Genomic DNA, 13,488 nt, shown 5'->3' with positions numbered 1-13,488 from the left:
GAAGAACAATGAAGATAATCAGGTAAAGCAGGGACGAATTACAAACAGAAACTATCAGGGACAATCCTTCTTAAGGGTGAACAAAAGCTACAACCAACCACAGGTAAAATCTTCTCAGTTTGGCACAAGAATAGATGAAAATAGAAATTACAATCAGTTGGCTGGTAGATTCAATAACCGCAGAAGCTTCTTCAATGGACAATGCTTTTCTTGCCATAACTTTGGTCACAAAGCAGCTCAATGTGTTGCATATAAAACAATCATGACTAGGGAAGCTCAAAAAAAAAGAAGTATGACAGGGATTACAAAGAGGACCTATAACAACTTTTCGGTTCTTGAAAATGAAGTTGAATGTTCTATTTGCAATAATTTTGGTCATAAAGAATCTGAATGCAGGAGCAGGTTTCAGGAGAAAAAGGAACAAGCCACGAGCACCAAAAAATGGAGAATAAAAGAACCTCAGACAGAAAGATGTGGGATAGCGTTTTATGCAGAAGGACAGGAAAATCTATGGTACATTGACAGTGGATGTTCGAAACATATGACAGGTGATAAAGAAAAACTTGAATCTTATTCTACTTTAGAAAAGGGAAAGAAAGTTTCTTTTGGAAATGATACTCCTGCAACTATAAAAGGAAAAGGTATTGCTCCTTTGAAAGAAAAGGTCAAGGCTGGAAATGTTTTGTATGTTGATGGATTGAAGCATAATCTTCTAAGTGTCAGCCAGATGTGTGATCAAAAAACCGAGGTTATTTTCAGATCGAATGGATGTCTTGTTCGTGATCTTGATACAGGTAAAACAGTTCTCAAAGGCAAAAGAACTCCAAATAATCTGTACATATTTGAAGAAGGACAACAACAATGCTATCTTAGCAAGGATGAAGAGCACTGGTTATGGCATCGAAGGTTGGGACATCTAAGCTTCTCACAAATAAGGAAAGCATGCAAATATCAGGCAGTTCGCGATCTTCCAGATATCAAAATTCCAGACAACACCATATGCAAATCTTGTCAGTTTGGAAAGCAAACCAGAACTAACTTTCCAGAGAAGGAAGGATCAGCTAGCTTGCCTCTTGAGCTAGTCCATACAGATGTATGTGGTCCATTTAGGAAAAGGACACCTCGAGGAGAAGAATATCTGATATTATTCATTGATGATTTCTCAAGGTTTGTTTGGTTAGGGCTTATGAAGCACAAAGATGAAGCATTCGAAAAATTCAAATCCTTCAAAGCATTGGCTGAAAATGAATCAGGACACAAAATTAAGTGCCTCAGATCTGACAGAGGTGGGGAGTTCACATCAAATGAATTTTTCGATTTCTGCGATGAACATGGGATAAGAAGAGAATTCTCTACAGCTAGAACTCCTCAGCAAAATGGGGTTGTGGAAAGAATGAACAGAACTATCCAACAAATGGCTCGTGCTATGCTCGATGAATCAGGTACTCCTGCAACCTTCTGGGGTGAAGCTGCACATGCTGCTGTTATCATTCTTAACAAAACAAATGTCCGAGTAAACAGCACTCAAACACCTCATGAGCTTTGGAGTGGTAAAACTCCTTCCGTGAAGCATTTCAAAATCTTTGGGAGCAAATGTTATATTAAGAATACTGATGAGCAACTTGGCAAACTTGAACCTAGAGCAGATGAGGGCATTCTTCTTGGTTATTCTCCACATAGCAAAGCATACAAGTGCTACAATAAAAGACTTGGCAGAATTGTTGACAGTATTGATATAGTGGTTGATGAGAAGGGATATATTCCTAGGCAAGTTCATCATGAAGACATTGAAGAAGATGAAGGTTACTCTCAAAGGCGAAATGATGAAGAAGAAGAACCTCAAGAAGAAGAAGAATCTCAAGAAGAACCAGAGGAGCAGACAAGAATAGAAGAGAAGACTCCATCCAGATATGTCCAAAAGAATCATCCAGAAACTCAGATTGTGGGGCAGAAAGAAGCAGGAGTACAAACAAGAAGGACACTTGCAGAAGCTTCAAGCTACTTGGCTCTACTCTCCTCCATTGAACCACAAAATGTGAAAGAAGCATGCAAAGATGAATGTTGGGTCAAAGCAATGGATGAAGAACTTGAGCAAATCGAAAGGAACAACACTTGGGAATTAGTTCCTAGACCAAAAGATAAGAATGTAATAGGAACAAAATGGGTCTTCAAGAATAAGTTAAATGAAAATGGAGAAGTAATTAGAAACAAGGCCAGACTTGTTTGTAAAGGGTATGCACAGCAAGAAGGAATAGATTTTGAAGAGACCTTTGCTCCTGTGGCAAGACTAGAGGCCATCCGAATGTTCCTTGCTCTCTCAAGCTTTCAAAACTTCAAGGTATTTCAAATGGACGTGAAATCAGCCTTCCTGAATGGAGACTTAGAAGAAGAAGTATATATTGAGCAGCCAGATGGGTTCATTCTTGGGAATGATCCAAACCTTGTATGCAGATTGAAAAAGGCACTCTATGGGCTCAAACAAGCTCCAAGGGCTTGGTACTATCGGTTGGACAAATATCTTCACCAACAAGGCTTTTCAAAAGGATCAGCAGATAGCAATCTCTATATAAAAGTTGAAAATAACAAATTGCTAATTCTTGTTGTTTATGTAGATGATATTATTTTTGGCAGCAATGAAGAGACTATGAGTCAAAACTTTGCCTTGGTTATGCAGAAAGAATTCGAAATGTCACTTCTTGGAGAATTGACATATTTTCTTGGATTGCAAATCCAACAAAATGAAGGAGGTATCTTCTTGTCTCAAACCAAATACCTCAAGCAGATCTTGAAGAAGTATGGCATGGAAGAGTCAAAGCCAGTATGTACACCCATGGTTACAGGATGCAGCCTCAGTGCAAATGATGAATCAGCAGCAGTCCACCAACCCACTTATAGATCCATGATTGGGAGTTTGCTTTATTTGACAGGTACTCGACCAGATATTACACATGCAGTAGGAATGGTTGGAAGATTTCAAGCCAACCCAAAGGAAACTCATCTTCAGGCAGTCAAAAGAATCTTCAAATATCTTCAAGGGACCCAAAACTATGGCTTATGGTATCCTAGAAATACAGATCTCACTCTTCATGCTTACACAGATGCAGATTGGGCTGGAAGTGTGGATGATAGGAAAAGCACAAGTGGAGGTGCTTTCTTCATGGGTTCCAGATTAGTATCTTGGTTCAGCAAGAAACAAAGTTCGATTGCCTTATCTACAGCTGAAGCAGAATATGTGGCTGCAGCATCTTGTTGCACACAACTTCTTTGGATGATGCAGACCTTGCAGGACTTTCAAATCACTTGCACTCCACCTGTCTCTATCTTATGTGATAATACAAGTGCAATCAGCATTTCAAAGAATCCAGTCATGCACTCAAAGACCAAGCACATACCAATCAAGTACCATTTTCTTCGGGAACAAGTGCTTGAGCAGAAGGTCAAGTTGGAGTATGTTCCTTCTAAGGAGCAAGTTGCTGATATTCTCACAAAACCACTGCCCAGGGAAACTTTTGAATATCTCAGACAAAAGCTGGGAGTAGTTGATGCTTCATCCTGTTGTTGAAGTTTGTTTGTTCTACAAAAAGTTGGTATACGCAGGTTACGGAAGGGATATGCGCGTATATACGCGGATTCATGCTGGGTAAGTCGCGTGTATGCTGGACGCTTGTTGCAGAAAGAATATCCGCGTACATACGCTGTTTTATACAGGATAAATCGCGTATATGAAGTTCTGAACAGCAAGGGAAAACTCTGAAGTTCTGAACAACAATGGGAATGTCAGAATTCTTCAGGCACAGTTTCAGGGAGTGCAACAGGCACAGGTTCAGGGGGAAGCTTAAAAGTCTCATAAAGCATTGTTGGCATTCAGATGTTTTGGTTGTTGGTTTCAGGAGAAGGAGCTCAGAAAGAAATTCTGGTTGCTGATCTAACAAGATGTTTATCAGATGCTGCTGGTGCCTTTCCTAAGTCTTGGTCTAGATCTGTTGTCTCTATGTCATGTATCTCTCTTGTCATATCTCTTTTATGGTGTCAAGGTCATGTAACGGCCTATGTTGGTTTCCCCACTATGCCTGGGATGAATGCTGTAATATAATTGGTTGTTTCTGATATGTCCCCTCTTGGTAGGGAGTATGGATGTATGTATTGAGTCTTTTGGTGATAGGAAGGTCCCTTATGGTGTATAAGTCTTGGTTCTTGTTGAAGAACATCTTTTGCAGATCTGGCCTACTGTCAGGGGGAGTACGAGTCAGCACAGCCAAGCAGAGGTATCAGCATGTCCTCAGGGGGAGCACAGCCCTTTGCCCTTGATGTCAAAGGGGGAGAGTGACTTGGTGTGGTGGTTGCCATCAAGTCCAAAGGGGGAGATTGTTGGCATTATGATTCAAGTGTTGTCCTTGATGGCAACTCACTCAGAGGATGGTACAGGTGCTCAGAGGTTGGTACAGGTGATGGCAACTTAATCAGAAGACAGATCTTAGTACAGCATGCCAAGGAAGTTCATATACGCATGTTCGTTAAGCCCAAGTCGCGTGTACACGCAAGTTTGTTTCAGAAAAAGCGCGTGTATGTGGAAAAGTATCTTTGGTCCATGGTGGTTAGTCCTTGGAAGTTGTGCCTATGATTTCGGACCATTGTGTCTCGACGGGCGTGTCGATCCCTAGTTTTGAAGTTGATGGTATTGTGTTACTATGGTTTTGGCTCTTGGTATTGAGCTAGGCCTAAGACTATATAAGGAGAAGAAGATCATTAGGCAAAATCATCTTTCGACAAGGCTTGAATATCTAAGAGAGAAAGAGATCTGATATGCAGGTTCTGGGTTGCTTGATCTAAGCCAAGGAGAGATCACATCGGTTGATGGAAGACTAGATCTAAGGATAGATCGGGATCTAATGGTTTGAAATGCACTATCATGATATGGTTGATTATGCGTATTTCTAGATCTGCATATTGTCGCAATGTTACGTTCTGGGTCTAACTAATGTCTGGTACAGCTGCAAATTGAGAAAGTTTATTTTTAGATCTGTACGCAGGTTGGCTTCGGTAAAAGCGCGTGTATACGCGGGTTTTTCTCATTAAAGTAGCGTATATCTTTTGAAGCTTGATTTTGGGTTTACAGTGGGGTCTGACTGTTATTGCAGAGTTCTGTAGTCTGCTCTGTGTTCTGGTAACTGGTGATTGACAGGGTTCAGTGGTTCAGTGATTCAAAGTTTGGTTGTTTTATGCTTCAATGATCTGTTGTGGAAATTGAATGAATTGTGGTCTTCAGATTGTAATGTTGTGCTTCAGGAATATCCAAGTCTGAAAATGTATGAAAAGTGATACCTGAAAGAAGGAAGATTGTAGGTCAGCACCTACGTACTAGTATCTTGGCTAGTACAAGAGCAAAGGGGGTTGGAGCTCCCTTCCAAGGAAGTTTGGAGAACGAGAGAAGGTTGTAGCTTTCTGCAGGTTGTAGCCTGCGTACTGGTATAAGGCTGCACCAGTACAAAAGATTGTAAACTGAAGTTTCATATTAAAGAAAGATAGAGACAACTTGCAGCAGGTGGTTTTCACCCACATTGGGTTTCCACCTTATATCTTAGTGTTCATGTGTGTGGCTTTTTATCTGTTCTGTTATACTGCACATGTTTACTGTTAATGTGGTGAATAATGTCCTGATGCACTTAATTGAAGAATAAGCTAACTAAATTGTGAGTTTTCTTCTTATACGCTGTTTTACTTCGTCACAGTAGCGTGTACACGCCGGTTCACTTAACTGAAGTAGCGTATATGTTTCTGAGCATTTAAAAAGTTTGATTAATCTGATAATACTGATTCACCCCCCCCTCTCAGTATTATTTCCAACACAGAGCTGCCATGCTCGTTATGAATGTACAGTCCCCTCGGATCTGATCCAAATTGCGCTCATCCGCCTTGAGCATTAACTGATAACCTCCCTTGCAGACCTCCGAGTACAGGTGCCTGCCATCCGTCATCGTCGCAGGTGTCGTGGCAGGCTGCATTATTAATGGCAACTAAAAGCACCCGCATCCGGGTAATAACAAGTAAATAAATTACATGAATTGTTCTTAGGAATAAAAAGAAAGATTTACATTGTACTATTTTGTCATAATTAAATATTTTCATTAACAAAGAGAGGGTAAATCCCTTGAATTGAAATCGATATACGTGGCTTGTTTTGTGTGTGGGCCCTTCTGGTAAAAGCCCTAGCTAGATAAGGGTTTTCTTTACACTTGAACAACATCAAATTTCCTAGCAGCCAACATTAATTGAAAATCGCATCCGAAATTGAAACCTATAAACAAGAAGAATTGGACAAGTACTTGGAGGCCAAAGCGTAGGCAAAAAAACTTGCATGAATTTTAACCCAAAAACAATGTTGCAAGATAACCCAACTTGGTCTTAAAATAACCTACACACACAAGAAAGGAATACCTTATTTTGGATTGGAGTCACTTTAAATTAATCAGGAAAATAACGTTATGAAAGGTAGAAAAGTCTAACCTTAGTAATATAGATGACATCCTTCAATTTGATGCCTTGTTGTAAAGGGAATAACATTAGTATTTTACATATATTCTTGTATAAAGAAAAATTATATCGAGATGAGAATTGAGTTATTGTTTAATAATAGCATGAAAATTATGGAAAGATTGTAGAATATTCAAAGGAACTCTGACCATAACCAACCTATGATACATTGCAACCACAAAGTTAGAAGTCAAAACATACAATAATATACCCAATATGCAAGAATGGCTATACTTTAACAAAGATAAGTGAATGTAGAGGAACCAAAGACCTTGTGATGGCTTACCAAAGGATTGCATCCGTACCACATTTTGCAAGGAGTATTTTTCTAAGAGCGTGAGAGGAACAAATGTTTTTAACATAAATTGCACATAGACTTGCATCATCCCAAAACATAAATGTTGCATTTTTTAAAATCCTAATTGAATGAACTATATTCAATATACTAATGGTCATTCCTTCAACTACATAGTTTTGTTGAGAATTGTATGGAACTATGCTCTAGTGTTGAATCCCATGCTTACAGAGAAATTTTCATATTCATTAGAGTACGTTATCTTCCATTAACAATATTAAGTGAGCCAATATGGGATTATACTTCATATCCAATCCATACTTGAAAATCCTTAAAAGTTTTGAAAGCTTGAGATTTACATTTCAATAAGTAAACCCAACACATTCTAGTGTAATCATCAACATAATTTTTCGTTCATTTAATTTCAATAGCATAACTAAAATTCTTAGAACCACAAAAATTAAAATATTTATGTCGAACTTTTCTACTTGAATAAAGGGGCCTTGCTTGCTAATGTGAACAAGGAGCAAGTTTTCCGAGCAATAATAGGAGACAAAGAAGAAGAATTTAGAAATTATTATGCATAGCTATAGACCCATACAAACAAGGAAGTGGAAAACCCAACATATATTTAGTAGGGTACTCAATTAACATATTTAATACTTAAAGTAGTTAGGTATAACAAAAAAACATGTTGATTGTCATTATTTGGGAATTAAATCACCCTTGAAGAGGAAGGGGCATGACTAAGTAGAGAGGAAAATGAGAGAATATTGATGGATAATGTATGAGTAGGATCATTTATGAACTCTTGGTAAAACAAACAATGTTCCAATGTAAATAAGCCCGACAAGTTTCCACTTAGTAGAGAAATTTATTGGGGATAATATTTAGAGTGGGTTAATATTCCATGGTTTTACAAAATAAAATTAAAAAAAAAAAAAGTAAAAAATAGTTATCATTTTTTGGGGATAATATTTAGAGTGGATTTCTATTCCATGGTTTTTCAAAATAAAATAAAAAATAAAAAAGAGTTGTCAATTTTTACATATTTTTTTTAAATTTATTGGCTCAAAGTCTATACTTTAAAATTATTTTAACTTAAAAATCATTAGAACTCTCAATATTTTTATGAAAATATCATTAAACATTTTACATTATGCATATTATGGAGTACTAATATTAGACAAGGTTTATAAGCTTTAAAATAAATTTCCATCCTTGAAATTTTTTCTACTAGATACAACCCTTCTAGAAGAATGAAAAAACATGGCTTTAGTTATAGTTGTGGAAAATATATAAAATAATTGAGTGAGTAAAAGAGAAGAAGAACATGAGACATTGTTGAGCAAAACTAACATGTGGGGAATAACTAACATGGAATAAAGTTGTGGGTCATTTAATGTTTACATGTTGTGGAAAATATATAAAATAATTAAGTGAGTAAAAGAGAAGAAGAACATGAGACATTTTTGAATAAAACTAACATATGGGGATTTTCATTAAAATGTGAAACATTAAAAGGTGTATAATGGTTTCATTATATTTTTATTTGTATCCTTTAATTTCTACTTCTAAAGAAATAAATGGGAATGAATTTGGTATTTGCATAATATGAGTGAAAGTCGTTGCAATTGAATTCACAATCACCTTAGATTTCAATACAAAGCCTCAACATATAACTTAGGTTTGATTAGAAAAAATGAAAACAAAAAATTAGATATAAAAATAAATAAATAAATAAATAAATAAAAATCATATTATCTGTGTGTGTGTGAATATTAATGATTAAAAAAATATTGGAATACATAATTTACAAATTTAAAATACATATAACTAAATTTGTGAAAACATATTTATGATTCCTTAATTTTGTTATGTTGATACGTGTGTATACCTTATAATAGGATTTCTAGAATTTTAATTTAATTATCAATAATAAATAGGATGATGCTATAGATTCAATAATCAATAATTAATATTTCTAATATTAGTCATGAATAAAGTGCTGAGATTTATTTAAAATTTAGTTATGATATCTATTCCTTCTCAATAATTAAAAAAAATATTTCAAAATTAATTTAAAATATACTATATATAGAATATTTTTACTATCAAATCATTTATTGGTTTGATTATAGCTATTGTGACCATGTAGTTAAACAGATTGAAAATTTCTATAGCCATCACTCTATTTCTATTATTATTATCGAAGTTATACAATATATAAAAATATGTTTATCCATGTATATTCACCCACACTATTATTATGGAAATCCTTTAATTGGAAACAATTCTTCTTACATTACCATGGCTTAGAAATACCACATGCCCAATATGATGTGTTGACATGCCATTTTCTTAAATTAATTAATTTGAGATAATTTATTTAATAGAGTATACCTAACTTGGATAGAAATATTATCATTGATATGTCAATATTACCGTGAATATTCTTACATATTCCATGGGTATAGAAATCTTATCATTTATATGTCAATATTACCATGAATATTCCAACACATTCCATAGGTTTTAAATATCTACAATCAACCTAATAATTAAATTATAACTATGGAAGATCTATTCTTACGACTAGCATAATTATAGGCATATATATTTTGGAATTTATTTTTAATTTAACTTAAAAAAATATATTAACATTAAATTAAGACAAGCTAGGGAAGCCACATAAATTCAATGGATCGAAGTGCAAATAAAATTCAATCCATGATAACCAACAAAAATGGTTACTCCATTATTCCTATCACATTTCATAGATTAGAAAAACATAGACATTAACTAAATTATAACTTTATTAGAAATTATATTTTGAAACTTTTAGCGATTAAATATTTCAATATTACTATGAATGTTCCAATAGATTCCATGGTGTTTAAATATATGCCATCAACTTAATAATTTAATTATAACTATGGAAGATCTATTCTTTGGATTAGCATAATTATAGGCATATCTATTTTGGAATTTATTTTCAATTTAAGTTAAAAAGAAAATATTAACATTAAATTAACAAACTAGGGAAGCCATATAAATTAAATTGATCGAATTGCAAATAAAATCTAATCCATGATAATCATCAAAAGAGTACCCCATTATACCTATCACATTTCCTAGATTAAAAGACACACAAAAATTAACTAAATTGTAACTTTATTACAAGTTATATTGTGATTATTTATAATAATATTTGTTTGCATGCATATTTCAACAAAAAATAATCTCAGTGGAAACTTTTATCAATGAAATTTAGTCCTTGGATGAAATTAAAGGGTTTAAAATTTTGACTCGAATTTTTTTTTTGTGTCATAGGGAATTATTAATAGTAGCTCAAAAATTATTTTATAAGAAAATTAGGTATGGAGTTAGCATTGCCTTATTCTAAGGGAGACTTGGAAAAAATAAAATAGCTCTTGGAATTAGGAGCTACTAATTTCCATTTACCCCTTTCTCCCTTCTCATTTGGTTTAAAATGGGCTCTTTATTTTAGTGGCTGCCCTTATATCATGGTATTGAGATTAATTTGCAGAGAAGAACCCAAATTTAAGTATTTAATAATCTTGTTTCCATTTTTCATGTTTTACATTCCAACACCTCGAGCATGCTCTCCTTTCCCTCTTGAATTCTTTTTGTTCAATTTTTGGGAACTGTAATAATTTTTTTCTTCAAAAATCCCCAAAATTTGGTCTTGGGATTTAAAGGTTACACTTGCGTTATTACAATTTTTGTGTCTAATGGTTAATGGTTGAAGACAAATATCCTTTAATTTTTAATTTGATGCAGCCATATTGTTGGGGTTGTCTTTAAGTTCATTAAATTGACCTCCAATATTTTTCTTTTTTTCTTGAAGTCTACACTTTTCTACAACACCTTTCTCTTGTGTATTACTCTTTGTAATTCATTTATAGTCTTCATTAATGCATATAAAATTTTAGGGGAGATTTTTTTTCAGAAAGTTGGAGTTTGAGGGTTCAAAACTTTGGGGTTGAATTTTTATTGAAATAGTGACTAAGGATGATTATCCAAAATATTAAGTTATATTTTTTATATTTTATACCATTAGCTTCACATAAAATAAAAAGTAAATGCATGGAAACAAGAATTCCCATCCCTATATAATGACCAAAGACTCAATTAACCTTGATGTTTAGAGTCCATAATTTTTGTAAGTGATTTCCCTTAATTTTTCAAACAAGGTTGTTATTTAAACTAATTTCCTTGCTCCTCATAAAATTAGGGTTTTATGGAAATGGTTTCACAAATGTGTCTCGATTATGGAAATTTTTTTAAATCTCCCATAAAATTTCAATTTCTCCAATGTATTTCCTTACGGTTTTGTAGGAAAAAATTCACTCACGACATAATCCATAGAAATTCATGCTTTTGTGGTTATTTATGTACTAAATTTAACTTCCATAAACTTTCTATCCATACCTCTTCCATTAATTACATGGATTCCAAAGGGTCATACTATTGATTAATCAATTCTCATTTCGGTGCACACAATTGAGGAGGAGAAGGTTGGGTTGATACTCGAGAAGATTTTGTTGATTATATATATATATATATATATATATATATATATATATATATATATATATATATATATATATATATATATATATATATATATATATATATATATATATATATATATATAAGCATGATATACAACTAGACAACTAGAGAAAAATGTTTTCCATATCAAAACTTTATTTGTTTAGGAAAAAATATATATTTTTATTAATCTTTGATGTTTATGAAGTAATATTTCAATTGGATTTTGCAGAGGATGTGTTCGCTGAAGGCTTTTTGTCAACTATTACATGAATATTAAACTAATATAGTGGTATTTTTTGAATTTTTTTTAGTTTTGAAAATTTTGTGTTAGTATTTTTTCATTCGGCCTTTTTAAATTTGTCTAAAAAAATTTAAGTAAATATCATATGAATTACAAAATTTCAAACTCATATGCCATTGCATATAATATTCCTTCAACAATCAAACATGATCCAATCCACCACATGAGGACAATTTTTTCCCTAATTTCACTAGAGTACAAAAAGCTGTTGCAGAAAATTTTACATAAGGGGTACTGGAAATGTGTATTTTAAGACCTCAAAAGCCCAATCGAGTGCCTAAATTGAAAAGTATTCCATGGAATCCATTGGTGCTCTGAGTTAGTCACTACAAAACTTGGTAATGTGCATGGATTATGGTGTTTATAAAGAGGACAATGGAAAAGCATATAAATAATAACATATAAAACTTATTTCTACTCTATTTTATCATGCCAATGTAGGTATGGATAAAATATTCAATTAGCAATTACCGCTAAAGTTAGAAAAAATTGGAAACACAAAAAAACAATTCTTTGAAAAATTGATAATAGAGGTTTTCTTTTCTTTCTTTCTCTCGTAGTCTAACTGATAGAAAAATGGCCTTTTTCACAGAATTATTTCTTGCTAATTTGAAACAATGAAAGATCACAATATTTCTTGAAATTGTACTAATGGATTCTAATGAAAAGGCCAATTCCTTTATAAGAATGTACCTTTTTTTTCAAAAAATGTTTATATAAAATTTATTTTATTAGAAATAATATTATTCATACTTAGTGTTTTATTTTTCATGGTGGTCCCTTTGAAATATTATATTCCTTCAATATTACTTTGCATCGTTAAGGGTGATTCATAATACAATAATATTAAATTATAAATTAGATTTTCTAAATACAAAATGGCATATTCTATATTTATATTAACTAATATAATTTATTATTATAATCCTATTGATAATTAATATCCTATTGTCAATGCAAAGTCTTAATCCTAGTTGAAAACAACTCCGAATATATAATATATTATATTTTTATTAATTAGCGTAACTAATTATTATAACATTTTAAGAATTAGTCTATATGTATAGAGAATATCATGCATAAAAATATTGGGCACAACATTTTATATTCTATATTTGAATTAGGATTTGGGTATGAAAGATAATGATAATTGCAAGGATTGTTTCAATATGGATATGTCGAGGAATAAATTGAAGATAAGTAATCATTTCTAGGTTAGAAAAAAAAACAAGTGATTCACACCTCCATAGTAATTCTTGAGAACAACAATTTTGGAGATTAGTTGGTCCATCTTAAGCATTATAATTATTGAAACAAGAATATAATTTGAAGTACAAAAAATTTATGTTCGTTTCAATTTTCTTCGATTTTGTAAGCTTGTGATACTTTTTTAGCTATATTGGAGTAGTCACCTTTGTTTTATCCTACAAAATCTCACACAAAAGTATGCTAACAGTCATGTAAATTGTTTTTCTAATACATATTCAATTCAAAGTTTAACTAATTGTTACCAACTAAACTCTTTATCTCGATAAATTCGGTTGTCATATTCAAATTAAAGTTGGAGAACAAAGTATCTCCATTGACAACATACACCAAAATATAAACATGTCAAAAAAAATTAAATACTCTTACTGAAGTCTACTATCCATATTCAAAAACATCATAATCGTATTGAGAACAAAGGGTTGTATACACAACTAGTTTATAGGGTTATGTGTCAAGTAGATTTGAATGAATTTATTGTTCCTCCATATTTAAGGTGTGTTCTAAATTATCT

This window comes from Pinus tabuliformis, chromosome 3_2 (genome assembly GCF_031772625.1).
Source record: "Pinus tabuliformis cultivar Carrire ecotype Pingquan chromosome 3_2, CPIR1, whole genome shotgun sequence".
NCBI lineage: Eukaryota > Viridiplantae > Streptophyta > Pinopsida > Pinales > Pinaceae > Pinus > Pinus tabuliformis.
Note: the sequence above shows the minus strand (reverse complement) of the source record.